This window comes from Cnephaeus nilssonii (genome assembly GCF_951640355.1).
Source record: "Cnephaeus nilssonii genome assembly, chromosome: 8".
NCBI classification, from domain to species: Eukaryota; Metazoa; Chordata; class Mammalia; order Chiroptera; family Vespertilionidae; genus Cnephaeus; species Cnephaeus nilssonii.
Window position 1 is genome coordinate 25,022,225 of NC_137079.1, and position 11,763 is coordinate 25,033,987.

Genomic DNA, 11,763 nt, shown 5'->3' on the forward strand with positions numbered 1-11,763 from the left:
ATACACAAAATGGAATATTATCCAGCCATACAAAGAAATGAAGTTCCCATACCTGTTGCCACACAGATAAAATTTGAAAACACTATGTTCAGTGCAAGAGGTTAGACACAGAAGGCAACATATTGCATAATTTCATTTATATAAAATATATGATAGGTAAATCCATAGAAACAGAATTCAGAGTGCTGGTTGCCGGGTGCTCTGGGGAGGGAGTAATGAGACTTGATGGTTTAATGAATATAGAGTTCGATTTGGAGTTGATGAAAACATTTTGTAACTAAATAGAGATGGTGGTTGCACAACATTAATGTTAGAAATATTACTAAATCATAAGTTTTTAAATAGTTACTTTTATGTCATGCAAATTTTACCTTGATAAAATAACATAGGCTCTGTGCATACTCTTGAACCCATGGGAATATCCATTCTTCTGACGTGTGACCAGAGCTCCCAGCACTTAAACTGTGTATTCCATTGCTTTGCCCTGTGTTACGGACTGAATGCTTGTGTCTCCACAAAATTTATGTGTTAAAATCCTAACCCCGAATATCATGGTCTTAGGAGTTAATTGGGTCACGGAAGAGGACCTTTAATTTAAAAGTGCTCTTCTGGGCTCTCTTGCACTCCCTGGCCTCTCCACCATGTGAGGATCGAGGAGGAAGAGAAACCCAGGAAAAAGCTCTCAGCAGAACTCAACCATGCTGGCACCTTATCTCAGATACAGCATCTAAACTGTGAGAAATACATTGTGGTTGTTGATAAGCCACTCAACTCAGTCTATGGTGTTCTGTTATAGCGGTCAGAGTAGACTAAGACACCTGCTGATTCACCGCCATCCTACCAGTCTCAGTCTCCCTGGGGAAATGCACCAGGTGCAAGAGGCTCACTTATCCGCTCATTTTTACAAACATTGTCCATCACTGACCTAGTCTACAGACTGTGGGCATGCTAGAGGCAGGACAGTTCAGCAATACCATTGATTGCCAAATCAGTTCACAATGATAAGTAGCTAAAGATAACCAGGGTAGGCATAATGTTTCTAAATAGAAATAGGATACACTTGCAAGTGGGCATGAAGCAGAATGTGGCAGCTCCCCAGAAAGACACCAGATGGGTGGTTTATACACAGCTGCTGTTGCTGAGGGGAGAGACTTGCTGATTACCATAGAGATGGGGGCATTGAGGATTTATTTGGGGAGAACATTTCAAGGGCATAAAGAATGTAAATAGTCATTTTCCACCCATAACTCAATAAAATGATAACAACATCAGATTTGGGGTGATGGAGTGGAAATTAAAATCTGATAAAATGCATAGCTTTTAGCTTTGGGAAGATTGGAATGTCAAACACTGAGAATCCCACAGTGTTGAGCACGCCCCTAAGGTAATGACTGACACCACTGTAGAATCTGAAAGGGCTTGAGACAGAAGTTTACATGCTAGAGCAAGTATTGCATTGTTTTAAACCTGTGGAACAGACAACTTAATTTAGTCACTTTCAAGCAATCTTTATCATGTTAGGCCCATCTTTCTCTCCAGACTTTTAGGGGGACCTCTGTGGCATCCAGCAGGGGGAGGAGCCAAGTCTGTACCTGTTCTCTGTCTTCCACTATAGCATCTACTGAGATACAACTCACTACATCTAATCTTTGTTCACCTGTAAATTTTGTTTAGACTATTAGCAACTCCATGGATTCTGTAATATACTTAAAATTACATCGGCCTAAACAGTGTGATATAATTTGTGTGTTAATTAAAACTATATTATAGGGTAGGCAGTTGCTTTATTCTGGAACTCACACTCCTATCATTGTAGGCTGGCACACTCTAGGGGTAGCTACTATTTTTCTTCTTTTGTTTAAACTGAAAAAATGCATAGTGTTGACTTTATGCCAGGCACTGGGCTACATGCTTTGAAAACACTAAGTTATTTTAACACTTGAATAATAAATATAGATACTTCAGCTAACTTTATCTGCCATCAATATCAGAGACTTTAGGAATTAGCATGATGGGTTTTCATAGATGAGGTTAATGCTATTCAAAATGTGTGGTGTGGCTAGAATCTTGTAGAGACACCCTCATTTTCGCTTGAACATTTAACCAGCATGGCAAGTTCTTTTCTACAGAATAACACCGAAGGCCTGATCTCTACATGGTCCAATAACCAGCTTTAGGATCTGAGGACTCTGGTTATGATACTCTACTGATAAGAATACCTTCTTTCAAATATTGTTCCACCTGCAGTAAGTGAGCTTTTAATCCAGGATTGGTTTTATGTGATTTAAGGACAGAAAGCTGAAATTCAGCATACTGCTTTATGCCTACTTGCTAACAAATGTGCATTTAGTAAATGTCTGAATGACTTGTTTTTACTATAATCTCATAGCAGAATACAGCTCGCTGTTACTCAGTTCAAATTTTTTGGTGACTACCATTATCTACTGGAAAAACCCCAAACTGGCTTTAAGAGCATCACAATACCAGGTCTGTACCTGGCCTCCAGCATGGACACAGACAAGAGTTCGATGAAGGCCTGGGAAGGGGTGGGAGTGGGAAGGACGGGCTCAATGGGGCGGGGGAACATCTGTAATACTTTCAACAATAAAGACAAATAAAAAAAAATGAGTAATCTTCACACCATCTGTTGCTATATTCTCTCACCACAACCGTGAGATTGCCTGGGGCCCTCTGCTTCTCAGAATTCTAGCATCGCCTGTCTCAGACACATGGGCAATGATTCCACAGCTCCCCATGGGCATGTGGGACCTTATTTGTAGAGGTTTTATCGTTCTTCCTCACTATAGTGGCAGGAGGGATGCTGCGATGCTTGCTGCTTTCTCATGGTCTGGAGGGAATGGTCATTTCTCCTTTAACAGCTTTTAGCCTCCGATGGCCTGAGCAACATCTGTGAAGCTCCATTCCCCACCCTAAGTGTGGTAGCCAAATTCTGAGATGGTCACACAATCTTTGCCTCCTGGTACTCAGCTCACAAATCAAGGTTGGTCTGTGCAACCCATAGAAACACAACAAAATTAATGGTATGTCCCTTCCATGATTTGGTAATAAAAGACACAGTGGTTTCCATTTTGGTTGTTCTTTCTCATGTCCATGGCTAGACCATAAGAAGCACCAAGAGAAAAAATAAACTACCTATAATGCAAGCATGGGAGAGTCTTGACCCCAGGGAAAGTGTTGGAAAGGCACATTTATTTTGAAAAGCCACCCAGGGAGCCTGCTGGTGAGGGACCCCTTAAGATCCAATATTTATCCAGATGGAACAAACTAGAAATCCAGGTGCCTGATGGCCATTCGCACAATATTTCCTCTTTTCCAAAAAGAGAGATGGCTTTTATCATTGTCTGAGTGGCAGTAATACAGCAAATTAATTAATTCACAAATTCACCAATTATTGTGCTGGCCACAAGTAACCCAAAGCTTTCAGATGTGTGGGAAGGTCAGGTGGTAGTATTAGGATCTTAGAATTAGGGTTGAGATTAGGGACAAGTGCTATTATGTAATGGGAAGAGTTCTTGCCCGTATGGGTTCCTGGCCTGGATCTGGTCACTTACTGTATGACATTGAGAAAGTCATGGAGACTCTGCAAATCTTAGCTTTATCATATGCAAAATATAAATAATAATCCATGCTCTCCATACTCCATAGAGTTTTTAGGAGAATAAAATGAGTTAAAATTATGTGAAAGTGTTTTGAGTAAACTATAAAATGTCATATAACTATGAAGGATTATTATTACTCACCCATACCAATTCAAAAAGCCCAAATGTAAATTTATAAATTAGAAAGTCATTATGTGCTAAAAATATTGTCTCAAATCTAATTAAATTAGAACAATGGTTCATTTATCAATTTATATGCTAAGTATCCAAATAGCAATGCTATGGAATGTAACTAATGAACAGGAATAGTCCAAAATAATAGGTTCGTTATATAGCTACAGCAACTACCTATATGTTAGCCAAGTTTTAATAACAATCATATTTAGAAATAATTTTTTGAAAGACTGGAAATCAGTGCCTTAGTAACACCTGGATTGCTTGAATCCCTTATAAACTGTGAAAATGCTTACAACCCCTTAATAGTTTCCACAATGTTTTTAATGCATTTTCTCATTTGGTTATCATAAAATAATTTGAAGCTAACTAAAATGCTTATCCCCAATGTACATATAAGGAAAGAAACTGAGCTTTAGGTAGTTTGAATATCATTCCAAAGTCATACAATTATCATGTACTATTACTACAGCTGGAGTGCACTCCCAGGTTTTCTCACTTACATTTCCATATACTTTCTAATATACCACAGGTACGGTGAACTATATGCATGGGCAAACTTGACTGTTCAGCTTCTCTTCCCACCCCTGGCCTCTCAAGCAAATATACAATCATCCCCTTTCTCAGAAAATCAGCATGAATCACCACTTCATTTTGGCCCCAGGGGAAATATCCACTAAGTCCCCTTTGTCCATCTCTGAGCTGGATACCTTTGCAAACCACACTCACTTCTTTTGTTTGTTTGTTTCTTTTTAACAGAAGAAGTGAAACTTCCTAGTGTCCCCAATCTTTGTATACTAATATTCTTGTATTCCATGGGGCCTTGTGTGAAAATGAATTTAGCTTCAGGAGCTCCGAGGAGCTGTGGGCCCTGATTTGCACAAAAAAATATAGTTGGAGATGGCAAAAGTGATTCTGCACACACACAATAAGACCAAAGAGGGTAGGCAGCAAGGAATACATTCTTCCATCTATCTCCTTGAGGGACTCACTCATAAGTAGAGGAGAGGAGCTGAACTTCCTTTTCCTTCCTTTCTTAGTTTTAATGATGTGGTATATTTTAACATGTGCATTTTTAACAGCATGCCCTTCTTCAAGCCTCCCCTTGAATCTCTTTGAAGATTTAAATTTGGAGACCTCTGATTCTACTGGGGTATTTTCCTCACTGCATCAGCCAAGTGATGAGTTAGGAGACTCATGGTGTGTGGACATGCACTGAGGTCCTTCACTAGCTTCCCTGGTGTGGTTTTTATCCCCCTAATTGTGAGTATAATCAGGAAATAACATCATGGGCCCTCTTCTTCCTTATTTCTCTTTTGTTGCTGTTTAAGAAAGAAAAGAAATATAGCTTCAGTGATTCTATTTACGCCACACAATAGAGATAAAGCCCATGGGCGACACAGCAGATTTCTTCAGAGAATATAATGGGCTGCGAGTAGAAGGTGCTGCTGGAAGCATTTATTTCTAGAAAACAATTTTTCATTTGATAAAGGATAGGCAGCAATGGAAATAAGTGAATATATTCACATGAGGCCTTTAAAAAAATGATGATTGGAGGATTATATTTCTGAAAGAGTGGGTATTCATTTTGTGGGACAGCAAGGGGATTTGGGAGGTGTTGAATAAACACACACACACACACACACACACACACACACACCACCACCAGCAGTCCTAAACTTAGAAATGAACCTCTGAGATGGCAGCCATTTATTTGGAACAACTTTTCAGAGAAACACAATTCTTGCTCCACAGCATGGTCAGGTGGCTTGCCCAAATCATACTGTAAAGGCCTATTTAGTCCACAGGTTCTTGAATACCATGTTCTTTAAGAATTATAATAGTCCTAGCTGGGTAGCTCACTTGGTTAATGTGTTGTCCTTATATGTGAAGACTATAGGTTTGATCCTGGTCAGTGTACATACAAGAATCAAACAGTGAATGCATAAATAAGTAGAACAACAAATTGATGAGGGTTTTCTTTTTGTTTTTTTTTTTTTGTTTTTTAATTTCTCTCTCTTTTCCTTCCTCTCTCAAATATAAATAAACTAAAGGCCTGTTGCATGAAAATTCGTGCATTGGGGGGGGGGGGGGGGGGGGGGCTTCAGCCGAGCCTGCACTCTCTCGACCTTCAGACCTTTCTGGGACCCTTTGAGGGATGTCCACCTGCCTGTTTGGCCTGCTCCCCAGGGGATTGGGCCTACACTCGCAGTCAGACATCCCTCTGGCAACCCAAGAGCCCTCGGGAGATGTCCGACTGATGGTTTGATGGTTTAGGCCCCCTTCCTACAGGAAGCAGGCCTAAGCTGCAGTAGAACATCGTTAGTGCTGCCAAGAAGGCGGGAGAGGTTCCTGCCACCACCACTGAGCTCCCAGCTGTCAGCCAGGCTTGTGGCTGAGAGAAGATCCCCCTGTGTGAGTGCACTGACCACCAGCGGGCAGCTCCTGCATTGAGCGTCTGCCCCCTGGTGGTCAGTGCACATCATAGCAACCAGTTGTTCTGGTGGTTCCACCATTAGGGTCAATTTGTGTATTACCCTTTTATTAATTGGATAATTTTTTAAATGTAATATATTCCAATTTTCCCTTAATGTCCCTAAGGGAAAATGACTAGCTTTCTAAGTTTGGAAGTTTTTTTGTTTTGTTTGTTTTTAGAGCTTTAAAGCACAAGTAGTGCTTGACAAATTTTGTATTCAAATTCAGTTTATTCCAATAACTTCTTATTGACCATATGTCATTATAAATTGGGCTTAGCCTGTCCTCCCATCTCCATGATTCTCAGCTCAGACTTCAACCAAGGCCAGTTTCAGGTGGATGTCAGGAAAAGGTATATGACTACAGCTTCATATAGATATGGATGTTATGTTAATTGTGAGGACTTTTTGCCTCATTTCAGACCTTTCCAGGTCCCAAGATGGTTCCTCAACATCAAGTTCCCTTGGACAAGAAGGTACTGTTTTATGTGTCCCTATGCCCTTCCCCTGGGTTGATACCATCCTGCACTTGCATTATAGGCTGTTTACTTTCCTCTGGCTGAGCTGTGCAGCCCAGCCATTGAAGAATACTCTCTCTGTTGATGTCCTAGTTAGTTATATGAAGTATATTCATCAGCTGCCTGACTTAGTTGTTCCAACGCCACCATGAAGCTTCTTCACTAGTCTCCTAAGGTGAAGTCAGCATCTGGGCTGCATCCCTTATCCTTCTTCTGCAGATACCTACCTCCTCTGTTTCAAGACTGGAGACCCCCAGCAGGGATTTCAGGAAGATCAGAGACATGTCATGCATTTAGCCTGAAGGTCATTTCTAATTCCAGCTCACCCACATGTGATTAGCTTACTCCTAGCCCAAGAAATGATCAGTCCTCAGTTCCTTTAGAGGATTCAATTAGGTAGACTTCCACCCACCCCAGAGCATTTAAAATACTCTTTATTATGAATTAACAGAGATTATTTTAATCAAAGGGGTAGAAGGTAATTTCCTCAAAGAAGATAGACTTCAGGAGGTTCTAGTAGGGCATTGATATGAAGTGTGACCAAATCTTATTAACCAATGTCACTCCAATAAATTTAATAAAGTTAAATAAAACAGAAGCATGACCGTAGCTAAAGCATCACTCTGTGGATAAACACAGGTCTCAGTCTGAGGGAAAAACATTCAATTGTGTTCACAAGACAGAGCCTCTAAACATGATTGACCCCAAGCTAGCAACCAGTCAGATTGTGAATCTAAGTATCTGTTTCCTCTCAAATCTGTCAAAAGTCCCTCAGAATCTCATGGTGAGAGTGAAAGTAAATGTAAATGTGCTTTTAAAAAGTGAGAACTGGGATATAAATACCAAGCGTTGTTGTTTATGCTTAAATCTAGTCCTACAGCTTCAATGAAATCCACTGATATATTTTGCTATCCACAGTTAAAGCTTTTTTTATATATCACTTTATATATGTGGCTGTGTGTCCAAAAGCAGACATAAACATATTCATAAAGAAAGATGGCTGTGATTGTGGTTATAAATGCGCTTTTAGCTATTTTTTTCTCCCTGCTGCAGAAGACTGTGTTTTTAAACCCTCTAGTGAGCTATGTTTTGCCTTAAAAAGCTGGTGATCCAAAAATAAGGCTTGGGCTGAGTCATCAAGCCCCGGGCTAGGGAAGGGATGTGGTGGAGGAGGAGGCAAGGAGGTAATTTTAGCAAAGATGCACTGAACAAAGTGGGAGGACTTTCTCCCCAGGATTGGCAACCAATGGCCCACAGGCTAAATTCACACCTTTGCCTGTTGGTAAATAAAGTTTTATTGGAACACAGCCACATTCATTCATTTGGCTATTGTCCATGGCTGCTTTTGTGCTACAATGCCAGAGTAGTTGCAACAAAAACTAAATTTGGTCTGAAAACCTAAAATATTGATTATCTGGTGCTTCAGAAAAAAATTCATGGACACTTGTTTTGTTCTAACATCTACAAACTTGTCATATTTCTTACATTTGTCTATACTTCAATTTGTCTTAACAGCATAACACTCTATGAAGCAGTTATGGTTTGTGTCTTTATGCCCTATTTGCTGATGAGAAAAATGAAGCTCAGAGAGGCCATATGCCCCAATTCCATCATCTAGAAGTAGCCAGGAGAGACTTGAACTAAAATTTCTCAATGTTAGTCTGATCTTCTGTGCGTCCTCCACCATGCCAACTTCTGAGTGAGAGCCTTCCTATGGGGTCTGCTTGAAGGTGAATACTCTATCATCTGTCTGTCTATCTATCTATCTATCTATCTATCTATCTATCTATCTATCTATCATCGATCTATTCAGGTTGATTGATGTATGTGGGGATGAAGAATTAAAATTCAATTTATTAGACCTACCTTCTTAAACTAAACATTCTACTAAATTAGATTATAAAAAAACATTGGGGGAAAATAGGGGACATCTATAATACTGTTAACAATAAAAAAAATGAAACTAACCAGAAAATAACCCCTGACCCGCACATTTTGATGAATCAACATATTAAAGGATACACCTGAAAAACGAATGAATATTCTGTTAAGACCCTCCCCTGAGACCTCATCTAGTATTCCTGCTGGCCAAAGAGAGACCAAAAGCCTCAAGACAAAGGACCTACAGTGTGCTCACACTAGAGCATGCCCACGTCTTGTATCGCTGCTCTTGCTCCTAAACTTTATGGGTCCCCACAAGACTTGCAGCCAGGGAGCAGCGGGCAGTGGCAGCTCATCCCAGGCTTGCCCCCTGGACCTGTCTCCAAGGCCCCACTTTTCTCTGACTTCCCAGTGAGCTCACTTCTGTTACTGTGACTTTAGTTTCTCAGTGAGCCAAAGCAGCCTCATCTAGGCTCTTTCCTGTTGCTTCTTCTACAATAAACCCTTCCTTTGTTTAACTGTCCCCAGCTTTAATAAACATACTCTCAATTTTTTAATGAAAAAAAAAATAACAACCAAAAAACACACTGGTTTGGGATCCCACTTTCTTGTTCTGCCCCTAGCAAGCTAAAGGATTTGGGACAAATCACTTAGCTCTTCTGGGTCTGGGTTCTCCATTTGCAATATAAATTGATAAGTGAAAAGCAGATCTCTAAATCAATGACAACATAAACTTTCTTTTTTTTTTTTTTACAACATAAACTTTCTACAAATTATTTCTTTCCTCCCCAAACCACAAATTGCAACATTTCTAGACAGTCCCAGGTAGCGCCAGCAGGCCGAGGTACCCTACTATGGCAGGTGAGTAGTAGAGATGGCTGGGAGACAGCTGGCAACAAGAGGGAGACAGTGGTCCTAAGCTCTTCTGTCCCTGGCTTTGTGTCTTCCTCCCTGGAGTCCTCTTACCATAACTCCTGCTTGTCCCTTCCATTTCCTGGAAAACTGCAACTCTGCAAAGAGTCTGGCGAGGGGGCTGGTGTCTGTGTAAAAAAGAAACAAAGAGAACAGTCACTTATTTTGTTACCAAAGAGTCTCTCTTTTTTTTCTCCTGTTAGTGGAAAGTGCTATTTTTAAGTCCCAGTCAGCCTGCAAGTGCATGTGCAGCAATTGCCCTGAACACATTTGAATAATGTCCCCGCATCCTTCTGTGATGTGGTGCAGAACGGCAACTTTGTACTTTGCATTTTTATTGTGATGAAGATATTTTCTGACAGTATTTGAATCTCAACAAAAATTTTCCTGAAAACAAGTCATTTCTAGACCACATATACAGATGGAAGGTGGCCCAGACCAATACCCTCTTGGACAAACTGAGGCAGGAAAGGTCTGATCTCCACGGCAATAAGCAATCATAGGCACCTTCTAGAAGTCAGTGACCACTACACTTTCAGCCTCAAATGGTCCCATTCAGTCTCCTGCATTAGAGTCAACCTCGGGACAAAATGTGCAATTTCAAAGTCAGCTTCATTGCCCTGCAATCTTTTTTTTTTTTTTTTTTCCCTCTGCACTCTCACTTTTTCCTTTCCCAATGCTAGTTGAATGTGCCTTTGGTTCCAGTCAATAGAAACATTTTAGTATGGGGAAATAGTTACAAGATACTGGAGGAGCTGCAAGTTCAAAGAGGAGTTGTGAGGCAACCCAGAGATTTAGCAAGCGCAGGAAACTGCTGTCTTCTCTGGAGCTGGAGAAACAGGGAGGAGATGGTGTTAGCAGATCTTAGGAGCCAGTGGAAACTGGGCCTGTGTCAGAGGCTGCACATAGAAGGTGGGTCCACAGAGGGGAGTGTTTGAAGGGCGCTGGTACCATGCAGGAGACAGTCATTTCCAGAGATACAGCTCAAAGCTGAGGGCTGGGGAAGAGAAATTCCCTGGCCTCTTCCTTCCGTCTACTCTCCAGTCTCCTGCCAATGACTCCTATGATCTGGATTCAACTTATTAGCAAGAGAGCCTTGAAAATAAAGTTTTTATGGGTCAGCTTCTTGTAATACAAGCCAGAGTAGAAAAGGTGGTGAATTAATTTGAGGAAAACAGGCAAAAAATAGGTACTGTGGATAGCACTTCAATTTCTATTCCTCTTAATGAAGTCTCCATTGTCCTAGGAAGATTTCCTTCTGCATTTAGGGCATGCCCATGACTGGAGGTGACAGAATGAAACCAGGGAAAACAAATGTGACTGCAGACTGCAGACCTGGGTGTAGGCAATGGGTGAGTCTAGTGAAGAGCTGGAGTCACCTGGATAGGTGTCAATGTCTGAGAGTAAACGCTGGTGGTGTTGTTGAAAAGAGGCTGCACCAGAAATGACAATTAAAGGAGATCCTTGTGATCAGACATTATGGCTGCACTGTGGCTCCTGAAGGCCAGCTCATTTTAGGACTGGATTCCGGCTAGCAGCTAGTGGCTTAAGGAGCAGGCTTCCTGAGGGAGGAATTGGCAAGCTGTGAGCCCAGGGTTTAGGCCCCCGTCAATCAGAACAAGACTTAAGCCTTGACCCCTGTCCCAGCAATGCCACCTCTAGCCTGGTCCTTTACACTGAACCAACACATTCAAACATCTTAACCTCCAGGTTCACAAAAGCCAGTTTCAAACAGTAAGCTGCCACCCAGGTTGCCTACCTACCCAATTTGCCCCTAACCTATTTTTCATGGTCTTCATGTTCTGATTCCAAAGATTAGGCTATTATAACCACCTCTGTCTATTTCTCTATTCACCTCCAGACTGTCTTTCTCTACTGCTCTGGCTTAGTCTTCTCTTACGGTCTTGGGAAGAACTCCCTACCTTGGCTCCTGGGCTTATAGAATGCTCCCTCCACCCCTGCTCTAATGCTTTTCCTCTGCCTGCCACGGCTGCGCTCACCCTGGATGAGGGCGCATTCTGAAAAGCAGAGAAGCAATGTGTCAAACAGGGATAGGATAGAGTTTCTGTTGGATAGACTGGATATATTTGGTAGGGGCCAGGATGAATGAGGTTCCTAATAAACTCATCCTAAGCCAGTCAGGGAAATGTGGCTGTCAAGAGCTTAACCTGGTACTTCTTTTCG